This window comes from Lynx canadensis, chromosome D2 (assembly GCF_007474595.2).
Source record: "Lynx canadensis isolate LIC74 chromosome D2, mLynCan4.pri.v2, whole genome shotgun sequence".
In the NCBI taxonomy this organism is placed as follows: Eukaryota; Metazoa; Chordata; class Mammalia; order Carnivora; family Felidae; genus Lynx; species Lynx canadensis.
Window position 1 is genome coordinate 29925906 of NC_044313.2, and position 15973 is coordinate 29941878.

General features: G+C 37.3%; 1 non-coding gene across 1 annotated transcript in view; it reads left to right on the forward strand.

Annotated features, from left to right (window-relative positions):
• LOC115527650 overlaps window positions 1–15529 on the forward strand; it is a 31842-nt gene extending 16313 nt beyond the window's left edge. Inside the window, exon 3 of the transcript XR_004344254.1 lies at window positions 15482–15529. This is a non-coding gene — a transcript (uncharacterized LOC115527650). The remainder of the gene's footprint in view (window positions 1–15481) is intronic.
• Window positions 15530–15973: the final 444 nt, after the last annotated feature.

Below are 15973 nucleotides of genomic sequence, written 5' to 3' on the forward strand. Positions count from 1 at the left end.
CAGTTTCCTGTTTCTCTTTAGTAAACTTGGTATGCAACATCTATATAATGATAATTTTATCTGAATCTATTGCTTTTCTTGTTACTTTGAAACATGTTTTTGTTTTTTCAGAAGTTTATTTTTATTATAATTGTTCTTGTCTACTTTCTTGTTGATAGCCTTTGCTGTTTATTCCCTTATTCATTTAGGATAAAGTTACTATTTAATTTTCATCTAGGCTTTCTAATGTTTTAATTTCCCAGCTCTTTTAACTTACAAAGTTTTAACAAAGTTGGAGTTTGTTGCTGTAACTGCTACAGAGTAAGGACCTAATCTATTTTTGGTTAATGTGGCAGTGTGAAGAAAAGCAGATATTCAGTGAAATAGTGTTTATTGAGGCTCTTTTTGAGGCTTTTAAATCCTAGTGAGATGACTACTAAATTCCCTCCTCAACATATATTGAACACCTACTTTGTATTTGATCCTTGCTTAAGTGCTGAGTATATATTGAAGAAAAAAGTCAAAGTGTTTCTTACCTTCTTGGAGCTTAGCAAGAGAGCCACAGTAAATAAGAAAATAAATTATTACAAAAATGTGTAATTCTGTGAAGGAAATGATCAAGATGACTGGGGTTGAGGGTCTATTTAGACAAGGTGATCAGAAAAGACTTATCTGAAGAATAATTTATTTAAACCAAGAACAAAAGAATGAATGGGAGCCAAATGTTCAGAGTAGAGGGAAGAAAGTTCTAAATAGAGGTTCTAGGTCATGTTTGTCAATGACCTGAATCAGAAATAAGGATAAGACATTTGAGGAATATAAAGATGGACAGTATAGTGAGAAAAAGAATGGTAGATAGGCCAGGACCAGATCATTACTGGGCTGTGTATACCATGGAAAAGAAGTTGTATATTTTATTCTATGAGCAATGAAAAATCATTACAGAGGTTTTTAAATTTTTTTTTGACGTTTTTATTTATTTTTGAGAGACAGAGGGAGACAGAGCATGAGCGGGGGAGGGGTAGAAAGAGAGGGAGACACAGAATCCAAAGCAGGCTCCAGGGTCCGAGCTGTCAGCACAGAGCCTGACATGGGGCATGAGCCCACAAGCCACAAGATCATGACCTTTTCCAAAGTCAGATGCTTAACCAACTGAGCCATCCAGGTGCCCCATTACAGAGTTTTTGTAAGAGCAGTGACATCTACTGTATTCTTTGTGCCAAATAGATTTCAAGGTACAAAAGTAAGGGATCAGAAGAGCTCAGCATGAAGACTGTTTCACTACAAGACCATGGTAGATTGGGTTAAGGTAATGGCTGAAGAGATGGAGAGAAGTTAAGGTAGACATGATTTATTGATGGGTATCTCAGCAAGGTAGGAATGAGAGAATTAATAAAGGATGAATTCATCCTTTTGGAAGTTAACATCTCTTTCAAGGGCCATCACATGCAGAAAAGGGAGCCTTTCAAAAGGAAGTTATACCAAGAGGAACACACATTCATATTCAGGAAATACTATCTCTAGAGAAATAAAAGATGGCTTTAAAATTATTGGGTGTGCTTCACGTTCAGGATAGTGATCTGAGGACAAGCTGCATTTCCTTCTGGAACCACCATCCCAACTCCTATTAAAAATTGATTTAAAAAAGAAGTTCATAATAACAAACACACAAAAAAGGGATCAGAAGCTGATGAGAGATTTTTGATAGATTTCTATAAGACAGTAAACAGATGGAAGCCTGTTGACATATTAAGCAGAATGAGGAAGTGGCAACCCAGACAACATGGGCTCTGGGAAAGATAGCCAATCCATCTAGCAGAAGGCTGAGAGTCAGGAGGGTTTGGAGTGAGAAAAGGGGACCAAGCCAAGGGGTTTATATTAAATTCTGTCTGCAGTGGAACTACACTTACAGTTCATCTCTCCCTTCCATTATTTTAAGTCCCCTAACCTGCCAATATAGAGCAAAGACAACTCAATCTATCATCTCCAAGCAAATCCCTTCACCAAAGAAATTGAAAGGATAACCTAGGGATGAGCTAGTATTGCTAAGATAGAGTTATTCCTGCATAGTAAAACACTAAGATAAAGCACTACGGGATACCCTAGCCCAAAAGCTGTCTATGCCCTACTGTACTCCCCCTCTAAAGTGAAATGTGTTGGTGAACAAGTTCTGCCCATAAAATAGAGATCCCAGTGAAAGGAGAGACTTACCTAAAAAGCCCAAATATTCAACAGCTGAGAAAAATCTGTTCATGCTACCAGAAGAATTTACTTAGTCCCCAACTTTTAAATATGAATAGATAGCCAAAGACCACAAGACATGAGAACAAAACCAGTAGAGGGGCATCTGGGTGGATCATTCAGTTAAGTGTCCAACTTTGGCTCAGGTCATGATCTCACAGCTTGTGAGTTTGAGCCCTGTGTCGGGCTCTGTGCTGACAGCCCAGAACCTGGAACCTGCTTCAGATTCTGCATCACCCTCTCTCTCCTCTGCCCCTCCCCTGTTTGTGCTGTCTCTCTCTATGTCTCCCAAAACTACATAAACATTAAAGAAATTTACAAGCGAAACCAGTAGCATGAAGGAGAAAACCCAATAAACAAACAAGCAAACAAACAAACCCAGGAAGAATCATAATTCAAGACCAGAATTTAAAAAATAAAAACCTCTAATTAGTATCCTCATAAAGATATAGGAAGCTATTGTACTTAAAGAGTAAAAATACATTTCTGTGAAAAAAGTACCATCAGAACAAAAAGATATCTTTTGAAACTAAACATAATTGCTGAAATTAAGTCCAATAAAGGTTAGACAGTGATTTCTTGGGTACAACACTAAAAAGATAAGTGATAAAAGAAAACATTGATTAATTGGACCTCATCAAAATTAAGTTTTGTGCATCAAATGACACTATCAAAAATGTAAACACACAGAATGGGAGAAAATATTTGCAACTCACGTAACCAATAAGTGACCTGTATCCAAGATTTATATAAAGTACTCTTACAAATTAGCAATAAAAAGGCAAATAGCCTATTTTAAAGATGAGCAAAAGGGACTTGGACAGACATTTCTCCAACGAAGATATACAGATGGCCAGTAAGCACATGAGTGGATGCTTAATATCATTAGTCATTTAGGGAAATACAAATCAAAATCACAATGAGATAACACTTCATATCCCCTGGGATGGCCAAAATTAAAAAGACATACAAGAATAAATATTGGAGAAAAGAAAAAGAATACAAATTGGAGATGTGGAGAAACTGGAACCCTCATACACTGCTGGTAGGAATGTAATATGGTGTAACTGCTTCAGAAAACAGTCTGGCAATTACTCAAAAGTTTAAACACAGAGTTACCATTATGATTCAGCAATTCCACTCCTAGGTATATACCCAAGAGAAACAAAATGTGTGTTCATAAAAACATGTATACAAATATTCATAGTGGCATTATTCATAATAGCCAAAAGGCATAAAAAAACAAAATACCCATAACTGATGAATGCATAAATGAAAAGTGGCATATCTCTACACTGGAATATTATTGGACAATAGAAAGAAATGAAATACCAATATATGTTACAACATGGATAAACCTTGAAGACACTGCTAACCAAAAGACACCAGTCACAAAAGGCCCTACATTGTATGATTTCCTTTATATGGAATGACCAGAATAGGCAATCTATAGTTATAAAAATAGATTAGTGGTTGGATAGGGCTGGTGGAGCTTGTGGGAAAATGGAGAGTGACTACTCATAAGTATGGAGTTTCTTTTTGGAATTAAATAGTCTAGAATTAGATTATGTATAATTCTATAAATATAACTTATTGAGTTGTATACTTAAAGAGTACACTTAAATAAATTTCTATTGAAACATATCTTCAAAAAGCTTTTAAAAAGAATTCTTTTAAAGAAGTGGAGGATAAAATCAAGAAAATCTCCCGTATGCAGAGCATTAGACAGAGATAGAAAATTTGAGATAAAATATTACTGTTTAGAGGATCATTTCAGGATACTCAAGCTGTCTTATAGAAGATCCAGATACAGAAAAAAAGAAGAAAATTGTGGTTACAGAAAAGAAGGAAAATTTTATAACTTTTATAATGTAAAAGTAAAGGAACAAGTGACAGAAAATAGATGATGGAAGTGGAGAGAAGAAATAAATCATACAAGGGCTGATATCTCAGATAATATATGTGGAGTCAGAAAATATTGTGTAAGCCACTGAAATAATAAACAAGGAGGTGGAGAAATGGGGTCTCAGTAAACCAAGAACAATGAGTTAACTCTTGGTTAGAAGCATTTAAGGAAGCATTTCCTTAAATATGTTCTGGTGAATATCACTTTTTGTAGGGTATTAACATTATGTTGGGGGAGGGGGTAATAAAACATTCCATGCCCAAGTAAGTTTGAGAAATACTGGGATACACAAATATATTTTTGTGTATACACTTCCCAACACCTTTAATACATTAGTTTACATCCTGAATCTCCAAGAAGGGGATTTAGCACGCAAAATTGCTTTTTTTTTTCTTTCTTTTTTTTTTTAGATTCAGGAAGAATTTTTATTGTCAATGGATGTAGAAATTTCAGAAATCTCCACTAACCACAATTGAATCTACAAATTTCATGAATTATCCAGAAGACATATACCCTAGGTTTTTTTTTAATGATTTTTTTTCAATATATGAAGTTTATTGTCAAATTGGTTTCCATACAGCACCCAGTGCTCATCCCAAAAGGTGCCCTCCTCAATACCCATCACCCACCCTCCCCTCACTCCCACCCCCCATCAACCCTCAGTTTGTTCTCAGTTTTTAAGAGTCTCTTATGCTTTGGCTCTCTTCCCCTCCCCCATGGGTTTCTGTTAAGTTTCTCAGGATCCACATAAAAGTGAAACCATATGGTATCTGTCTTTCTCTCTATGGCTTATTTCACTTAGCATCACACTCTCCAGTTCCATCCACGTTGCTACAAAGGGCCATATTTCGTTCTTTCTCATTGCCATGTAGTACTCCATTGTGTATATAAACCACAATTTCTTTATCCATTCATCAGTTGATGGACATTTAGGCTCTTTCCATAATTTGGCTATTGTTGAGAGTGCTGCTATAAACATTGGGGTACAAGTGCCCCTATGCATCAGTACTCCTGTATCCCTTGGCTAAATTCCTAGCAGTAGTACACAAAATTTCTTAAACTTATTTGATCAGAGTCTTATTTTAAGAGACCATCTTGAGAGACTCGTGTACACTAACGTCTTTGGACTACACTGACTGGGAAAGTGAACCCTGATTTAGGTGAGGGATGGCAGTAGAGCAGACAATAACAAAAGAATTACTATTTGGAGAATTCAGAACCTGGACCACTTTAATAGTCTAGTTATCAGTGTACTTGCTTCCATTCTTTTCCTCTCCAATCTATTCACCACTCAGTTGTCAGAAAATCTTTTACAAACATATAATTCACATAATGTAAGTCTCTTGCTAAAGACTCTTTAATGACTTGTCATTGCTCTTAGAATAAAATTTAATCTCCTTATCACATCTGACAAGGCTCTATAATGAACATTCTGGCTGCTTCCTAGCTCTTCATTCTTATTTTCTCCATCTTTCCTTTTTTCTTACTTCACTCAAGCCTCACTGGCTTTGTATGTGCTAAGCTTCTCTTTATTTGAGGGCTTTCACAAGTGCTCTTCTTTCTAGAGTGTTCTCTCTGCTTGCCACATGGCTGGTTTCTCCTCATCTATCAAAGACCTTTCTTGTGTAATTTAGCTAAGTAATTCTCTATCAGCATACTCTGTTGGTTTTCTTTATGGCATTTATCATAGTTTAAAACTACGTATTTATTTTATGTTTATTTGTTGGTTAAAGATTACAAACTCCCATTATGAGGATGGGAAGTATGTCTGTTGTATTTACCAATGTGTGTGTAGTGCTGGCAAAAAGCCTAATGCATAGCACGTGCTCCAATTTGTTGAATAAATGAAAATGGCAGTTACCCTAACATCTACAGAGTAGCTAGTGGATTCTAACCTGAATCTATGCTAGAAAAGAAAGCTAGACAGGTCCTTTAGCTCCCATGGCAGCCCAAAGAGCTGTGGAAAGCATTCTAATGTGGGCAACAAGGATAAAAGCAGAAGAGAATTAGGCAGCAAATAATGGCCTTCTCCATCACAGCAGACCACATGATCTATGCTATATGCTCAATGGTCTACAAACCAGAAACAGAAAAATTGCCTTTTTATGTCCAGAATTTCTATCTTGAGTTGTGTCAGATTCTTCTACTAAGCCTAATGCTGATTTATGGACTCCACTTAACACTTCAAGCATAGATAGTAATGAAGGCTCTATAGGTAAAGATGAAAACCTCTCTGTGTTCGTATTACTGGGGTCCCATTATGACTTTTGTGAGCTGTATGCATGTTTTTTACTTCATGGGTCCCTTTCTCCATAAAGACATTGAAACAACAGTCTGTTTTCTACTATGGTGAGTAGGATTAGGGAAAAAATAGCAGGATGGTGAAGAGCATGCACTTTGGAACTAGATGACACCCAGGTTAGTGACTCATTAGGTCATCTTGAGGAATTGTTTAAGGTCTATAAAACCTCAATCTTCTCCTCTATAAAATGGGACTAATTAAATTACCTACTCTTTATTTTGTTTTTGTTTTTGTTTTATTTTTGAATTTATTTGAGAGAGAGAGAGAGAAAGTTGGGGAGAGGGCAGAGAGAGAGGGGGGGTGGATCTTAAGCAGGCTCCATGCTCTGTGCAGAGCCCGATGTGGGACTTGATTCCATGACCCTGGAATCATGACCTGAGCCAAAACCAAGAGTCAGACGCTCAATCTACTGAGCCTATTTCTTAGGTTTATTGCAGAGTTAAATGAAATAATGAATTTAAAGTTCTTGGCGCAATTGACACCAAAAGGAATATCAGCCATAATTGTTAAGAATAAGTATATTTCAAGGATGGAAAGGTAGGTTTTTTTCCTGTTTTATTTGCATATAACTTTATGTAGCTTTCCTAGAAGTTTAGAGAATTGAGTTGAGATGGAAACGAGAAAGATTAGTTACAAAAACATGTCAGGATAATGAGGGTGATCACAGCTCCACCTCCTGCATAGAAACCACCACATTCTCATTTGGAGTGGGAAGATGCACAGCTGGGGACAATTTGGTGTACAGGGTAATTATTACAATGTTATTCCTAATAATTTTTCTGTTTTATTTCAACTGTGAAAGAGTTATATGACTTGACCAAACTACAAGAGGAGAGAACAATTTATTCCTCTTAGTTCCTAAGAAGAGAGTTTCTATCTCTGCCTCTAGAGAGGAAAGGCCCCCAGCAGCTGTTCAGTACTCATTAACAAGGAAGCATTGGCTACTGCAAGGGTCTGCTCCCTAGCTAAGCATTGTGTTAGCGACTACTACTACTAAACTTTCTTTCTTTTATTTTTTTTTCTGGAAAGGACTTCTTTCTTGATTAGAGAAACAACCCAATTCCTTCCCTAAGCCCAAGGCTATCAATTATTGCCATTATGATGAAGGATGTTTTTCTCTTCCTCCAGAGTCAGAGAAGTCAGATGGGGATTAGAAAAAACATTGAAGAAGGAGGCTAGAGTCCTGGGACATAGACTTAGATTTGACACAGATGGTCTTGGAAAATATTCTTCTTCACTTCCTTTTTTTCCATTTCTTTTCTCATTTTTTTCTTCTTCTACTGTCCCTTAGAACTCTACTTTCTCTTCCAAGAATGGCCTACCCTAACAGGTGCTACTAAGATCAGAATTTGTCAAAGGTATGCCCTATGGTCCTGCTGCATTAGAAGCACCTAGAGAGTTTCTTTAAAATGCTGCATGTTTCTAAAGTTCCAGTGCATACCTACCAAACCAGAATGTTGGGTGATGGGACCTAGATAGGATTTTGAACAGCAACTCCAAGGCATCCTTTGCACACCAAACCATGAGAATCACTACCTTTTAGTATAGGAGAATGAGTTTTAATATCTTTGTTTTACAGATAAAGGAATGGAGGTACACAGATGTTAAATTATTTACCAAACTCACATTTATTGAGTGTCAACAGTATACCGGGCAGTACACTTGTTCCTTCATATTATCTTGTTAATCTTCACAAGGCCTTTGAGAAATAGGTGCTGTTACCTTCCATTTGAAATGGTTTAGGGAGATTAAACAACATGCCCAAGGCCACATGGCTCATAAGCTATGGAGCCAAGTCTTAAATCAGATACCTGTCTGACTCCTTGGGCCTGTGGTCTTTCTACTCTATGGTACTTTTTTCTTGAATCTTCATTTTTTAATAGAGCCACATGATTTAGCATACTAGAAAAAATAGAATCTTTTCCCACCTTAGTTCAACACTGTTCACTCTTCTGGACTCAGCTTCATACCAAGGCTTGAGCTTTTGGAAAGTTTAGTTTTACATGTGAAATTTATCATGACATCTTGATGCATTTTTCCTTCTTCCCACCAGGCTCCACAGCCAGGGCAAATCATATCAGGCCTTCTTTGCTTGAATCCAAGCCTTTATGACTTCCTTAGCAACATTTTAGACAGTCAAGATGTGTCTGTAATAACACTCCCCTAACCAGCACCTTCCAGCTCCAACCACAGCCTTCCAGATCTGTTTCAGCATCTTCTCTCATCATCCCCCAGTCCACTGCCAGTTGCCTTCATTTTAATCAAGCAAGCTTATTTTGCCCTTATATATTATTATCTCACATCTGCCTCCATTTTGTTCCAAACATGGTCCTATAGCCTCCCTCCTTTTAACTCCCCATTAGCAGCAAATAGGCTTCATCCTGGGGGCCAGTTCCAGGTAAGAGTTCCTGGCAACATGTCTTGAGAAGGATTCTTAGGTCAATTGTCAGATTAGTGAGACAGTATTGAGATCTATTACCAATATCTTCCATGGGCTCAGAAAAAGGGGGCAGCACTATACACATCACAAGTTCGCTATCTCTGCATGGTTAAAACAAGGGCTTTAGACTCAGAACTAGGTTTGAATCTCAGCTCTGCAACTTATTACCTGGGTGATCTGGAGCACAGTTTCCTCATCTATAAAATGAAAGCGATAATACAAAACTTACAAGGCTGTACATTATGTAAACCACTTACCAAATGCCTGTTAATCAATAAATGATAGCCAACTTTTTTTTTCCCTTTTTTTCATTCAAGTTTGCCCTTAAATTAAACCTCATGGATGTGACTTTTATTGGCAAGAAAGATTGGTTGAAGAATCTCATCCATCTCAAGTTCCTGTATATTAAAAAGCTCTATAAATCTATCAAATTGAAGGAATTGTAAGCCAGAAGGGAAGCCTAAATAGAGAGTTGCACTAGTTATTAAAGTCAATGAACATATAGCCATGCTATTTATCAGCTTACTGCCCATGTAATATTATATATAAATAGGAGTGGGGAGAAAAAGGGAAGTGAGGGAGAAAAAGGAAGAAGGAAGGAGGGAGGGAAAGAGAAAGAAACAGAAAGAGAAAGAGATGTATTAATAAATCATTTGTTCTATGCAGTTCCTAGTATATATAGCTCAATATATAATTAGCTATGGAAAAGTAAGTGGCTTTGGACCAAATAGAAGATGCCTGGTTTGCTGTAACTCAAGATGAATAATTTTCTCACAGGTTTTTCCTAGGCTTTGTGCAGAATGGCTGTCATATCTTATTCATGCTAGTTGCATAACCAAAGTTCTCTTTGTGGACAAGGGAAAAAAGATCAGACTGCCACAGTCATATTGAAGTTTGTACCTATTTTAGACATCCAGTTCCCTGTGAAGGATTTATCCTCCTTCCTGGGAGCAAAATTCAGAATCCAGTTTTTAGGGTTGCATTCTGTGGTCCAAAAGTAGAAATCAAACCCCAAAGACCATGAGTAAAGATGTGCCTTATTATAAGAGAGAGCTGTGATATGCCCTGGGAGAGAAGGCTCAACAATATTTCAGATACGTCATATGTGCAGGTGGATAACAAAGGAAAGAAATTCTCCCAGATTTGGGATCTCTTGGGGGAGGAAAGGAACTCTCACAATGAAAGGGGATATTTTGTTCTTTTCCATAGCAGCAGATTGGCTCCAATGGGAAAGATCCTCCCCATACTGAAAGGTCTGCCTGGCACTGGCCAATTTCCTTTGATATAAGTCCTTGCCCTTTCCCTCTCTTATCCTTTGCACAACTAGGTGTCAGCATGAGGGCAGACATCTCTTGTTCTCTGAGATAATCATCCAGGATTTCTGTCTTCATAATTCAGGTGTGGAGACATCCAACTTTGGAAAACCAAGATCTTCCCCTTTTGTTATTCACATCCTGGGTCATCTTTTACTTATACATTCATAGACCTAAATCTAGGGATTAGAATGGAAGTAGATGGCTGAAAATCCTTGGATAATACCAGACACTAAACGGAATTTCACTTTCCCAGTGGTATTTCACTCCTGACAGCACTAGTCTGTGTGCATGTTATTCCACCTCTAATATTACCATTGCTGAGCATTCTGCAGCTGTGTTGAAGTCACTCATTTATGTGGTTTGGGCTAGTTTCTGAGAAACACGCAGAACTAGAGAGCAGAAGAATCCATCAATGTTAAATTTGAACAAAGAAAATGATGATCTTTTTGGACTTGTTGCCTTCCACAGTGCCAATATAGATATAAAAACAAAGTATAGAAATGATACAGATATAGGGTAGTTACAGAGAGCCCTAATTTTCAGGGAAGGAGCATGGGGGTGTGGGGAAGCCCCCAGACTCAGTAATGTCTATTCCTTGGGGTTTTGTCTAATTAATTTCCTTTATGTGTTATTTCTGTGGTTGTTTTTTGTATTTTAGTTTTAAAAATATATATCAAAGACTTCTGAAAACAGAACATTTCCCTCATTTGAGATAAATTTTTTATACTTTTCAAAAAATAAGGGTATGTTTGGTCATCTTAGTAGTATTTGGAAATGCATATTTTGTTTGACATTATTTGTGAATTAGATTTTTGCTCCTCAGAATAAGTGTAGAAATGCTTCCATATGTTTGAAGTTGGTTTCATCATTTGGCTAGGAGGGAAAAAGGAAGAACGTAGTTTATAGCAATTTTCATGTGAATACATATTTAATAATGGCATTTCCTCAAAGTTAGCTAAAACAGCTTTTCTATTGCTTCAATATACTACTAAAGATAATAATATCGTTTGTTTCTAAATATTACATTGTAATTGAAATATTCTTTAAATATAATGAAACTAAACCATATTTTACTATTTTGATTTCTTATACAAAATATGATCTTAAGTGAGGATCTGACTTTAATTTTTTCCCCCAAATAGCCACAAATCACATAGCATCATTAAAAAAATGCTTCAGTTTTTCATATACTAAAATTCTTTTCCATGTAATAAATTCGTATGTATAACTTAAAAAAATTGTTCTGTTCCATAGGTCTCCTTACTAATTCCTAATCTCTTTATTAGTTCCTAAGATCTCCTTTCTAATTCCTAGGAATGTTTTAATAATTGTGGGGTTTATGGTATATTTTATTATATGGTAGATCAAATAAATGTCCCTTCATTATTCCATTTTTAAAGAATATTCTTGGCTTCCTCGAGATGAATGTTAGAATGATTTTGCAAAGTTTCAAAAATATCTGCTGGGTTTTTTTATTAGAATTTCATTAAACCCATAAATTAGTTTAGGAAGGATAATTGATTTTCCTATCCAGGATCATGGTAGGTCTTTTCCTTTATTCAATTTAAAAATATTTCTCTGTAAACTATAATATTCTATATAAGGGTCCAATATATTTTATATTTAATTATAGATTTTATAGATTTTCTTTGAGGAATATGGGGTAGGTTGTGGGGGGAGAATATTAGCCTTACTTTGAATGTTCCTAACTCTAGTTTTCCCACTCTTTTTATACTGCTACTTTTAATAATGGAAAGTTACTTAAGGACTTAATTATCAACCGATAGCAGAACAAACTATCCAATACATATGAGGATCTCCAGATTATAGTATCATGAAGAACAAGTTTCCAACTTTTAAGACACCAAATTACATGAGTTCTTATTTTTTAATTTTTTAATTTTTTTTTTTTGAGAGAGAGAGAGAGAGAAACAGAGTGCAAGCAGGTGAGGGGCAGAGAGAGAAGGAGACACAGAATCTGAAGCAGGCTCCAGGCTCTGAGCTGTCAGCACAGAGCCTAATGTGGGCTCGAACTCCAGAGCCAGGAGATCAAGCCCTGAGGCAAAGTTGGACACTTAACCCACTGATCCACCCAGGCACCCCAGGTGTCTTCTTAATTGCCTACCCAGCACAGACCCTTTTAGCCAAGCAGGGCATTGATGATTTTTTTTTCCTCCTAATTTTCTTGTGAATGCATAGCTGTTATCATCAGTGACTATTTACTTCCAGTTCTTTGAGGCATATTCAAGAGAATTGGAATACATTCACCAACATCAGCATCAAAAGTCTGTTCCTGGGTTGCCCATAAACTTCTTGAGTGCTCCATCAGTGTTACTCAGTGGGTCTTTTTTCATTCTTACATTCCAAGCCTCCCATCTCTCTGCAGTCATCTCCTTCCTGTTTGTCCACAGCAGTACCTTTCACATTTACCATAGCCAGAGTGATCTTCCTGAAACTCAAATCTGATCCTGATACTCTCTCATTTGTTTAGACACAGGATAAATCCAACAAATATACGTGAAGAAAGAACCAGCTGTATTTTGCAATATTATGTTGGGTACTAGTCCTACAAAGATAAATAGGAGCTGGACTTGTACCTAGTTGTTAAGGGGGAGAGACCAGACTTGTTAGCATCATAGGCTAGCAGCTAGTGACCTGACCAGCCTGACTTCCTGTCATTCCCTTACCTGTCCTCTAACACCAGTCATGTTGGACTCCTGAGAACACACCACCTTGCTTCTACCTTGCTTTGCTCAGGCTGTTCTTATGTCTGGCCTGCTCTTCATGGCAAAATCCTACCCTTCTTTCAATGCCATATTCAGTATCATGTGCAGTATAAAGCTTTTCTCAATGTTTATCTCTCTTATAACACCAAAGAAGGTAGAGCTAACTGCTCCCTTGACTTGCTGTCCCACAGCAGTTAGTTTGTACGAGTAGTACAGCAACAGAAACTCTGATAGCTGATGGTCTCTGGGTCTTTCTTCTTGGCTTTAGGGTGGTTGTAGTATGGCAGAGGCCCCTGGTCAGTCACTTTTGATACCTGCTTCATCATATTCTCTTACAAATAGGCATGAAATGCTCAAGTCTGAGAGGAAGCCAACAAGCAAAGAAGGTAAATTGCTAGTATTTTCTCAAGGCAAGAATTCAACTTATTATTATTATTATTATTATTATTATTATTATTTTGCATCTTAGAGTTCTACTGTACTTCTTGGCCTCAGTGAAAACAGCTTGGAGGCAGCATAGAATCCTTGAAAGAGGGTAGGGCTTGGAGTCAGAGAACCTGGGTTTAGTCCACACTAGCTCTATGAATTTGAGCAAGTCACATAACCTCTACCAGATTCAGCCTTCTGCACCATAAATCAGAAATATTCACTACATACCAGGTGGTTTTGAGGCTATGTGAAATTATATCTACAAGAAGCTAAAAAACATCTTATAGTGATAAATCACTATAAATGTTAGTGTTATTTTTATTATGGTTATTTTATATGTAAATTAAGACAATTTTACATAAAATATTTCTATTTTCAAAATTTTCCAGCTTGTATTTATTGCTTTGCTTCGTCATGCCCTGCTTCCCAAGAAGTGCTACTAAGAGGGGTGGCATAACTCCATAAAAATGGGCTGTTTGGGATGTCTGGAGACACTATTTCTCCAGCCAGGAGAGAAGTTAGTAATTTGTGTAATGGAATCAATAATAACCATCTTACCAAGCAAAAGAGTGTTGAGAATTATAAGAAATAACACATGTGAATGGCTGGTACTAAGTAGGTACTCATTCCCTTCAATCTCCATTTACATTTTGGTCTTACCCATCAAACCAATTCCATTCCTTGATCACGCCTATGTTCCATTTCCCATATTCTTGCTCCTGGACTACTAAATGGTACTGGAGAAAACAGACAAAGCCATACAGACAAGAACCAAGCTGCCACCTCCTCCCCTTCCCCTCCTCTCCCATACTCTTTCTCCTATCGACCCCATCTCCCTCTCCTTCTTTGTCATCTTTTATAAAGTTCACTGCAATGCTAAACAGCAGTACTGGCATCCTCTCTCTCTCTCTTTCAGTCCTGCAAAGATTAAGTACTCTTCCACCATCATGACAAAGCAGAGCCTCTGTTTGGGCAGCACATGGCAACCCCTTTGCCATGTGTCTCCCTGCCAGATTGTGCTGGGATAGGGTGGGATAGGACCTTCTTGACAAAACACTGTCTCCCTTCTTAGCGAAAGAGTTCTTTGGTTATGATGTATTGATGGAAAAGTGCTTCTGTCTGAAGAAGAGTTCCCCTCCAGGGTCTCAGGGTTGAAAGGAATATCTTGAAGAACTGAGAAACTCCTTTTGATTTCCTGTATCTGGGTGTAACTGTCTCAAATAGTAACAATGGCTTTGACAGCAGATGGCCTCAGAACATGTGGATGGAGATAGTGGAGAAAAGTAGGTAGTTGGGTCATTCACAGACTTGAAGTTTATGACACCTTGTGGCATCTGTGGGGCCTTGTATGCTTCTTCCCAGTTCTTTGGTTTTGGTAGAAGCATAGAAGGCTGGGGGATTAATAAAGTAAGGCTTTGCTGTGTGTTTTGTGAGGAAACAGGTCTGGTTTCCCTTTTGAGCTGAGCAAATGTCAGATGACACTCAGTCCTCTACTTCACTGCTTCAGAAATAGTTAGATGTCTCTGTGTTATATGTAAGTGATGAATCACTAAATTCTACTCCTGAAACTAACATAACGCCGTATGTTAACTAACTAGAATTTAAATAAAAACTTGAAACACTAAAAAGAAAAAGATTTCTCTGTGTGGTATTCAGTTTTCTACACTCAGATAGGCATGGCAGCCATCCCTGGGGTGTATTTGATAGTGCTTTATACTTACATAACTAAATTCTGTTTTGCCATGCTCTCTTCAGAAGGAGAGGACTAAGGTTTTTCAAAGGCATCTATCTATTGTGGTATCATTCTGGGAAATGTTACTGTTTATTTGTTTCCTAGCAGATTTCAGAGTCTTCAGAGAATAGAAAATGGGAGAGAGAAATTTTGTTCATGGGGAAAGTGATGTGGAAGCCATCAGGCAAGGGCTTGGGAAGACAAACAGAGACAGCATGCTGTACTGGGGTCTTGATTTCTAGATGGTAAAGGACATGTGGAGAGCTGAAAGTACCCTTACCTTCACCTTCTGTATACTTTAACTTGCAGTAACTCCAGATAGGCCATAATTGTGGCTGTGGACTCTCAGCCCAAAGATTGGCCTGATCTATGTCTCAGCTTATTTTATTTGTTCTTTCTGTTCCTTATAGATTCATGAAGGTGGCAGGAAGCACAGTGGATGCAGTTACCTGGCAACAGTAGGTATTCACCATTTTTGCTCTTACTTATTATCAGCTACTGTGAAATGAGAGATAATAAGTTGTTATGAAGTTTATAGCTGACATCTAATAAGCCACTCTCTATCCTCCAAGAGAAAAAGTTAAAACTAACTCCAAAGCTGTTCTTATGATGCATACTATCTCATGGGAATATAATTTTGTTTTGTTGTTGCAAATTTTTTTTAAAAAACACTAAAAGCTCAGCTATTATGAACACTTTTAAATTAATATGTCATCAGTGAACAGGTAATGGGAATCTGAGCATGCCACCACTCATCTGAGCTTTTCCTTGAGAATAAATTTCCTTAAGAGAGGAAGTAGTGTTCAATAGTCAACATATCATGTGAAAAATAGCAACACTTCATTATGGTAATGGCAGTGGTCTTAAATAGTGCCTAGAGTGTTACTAACATGAAGCAATTT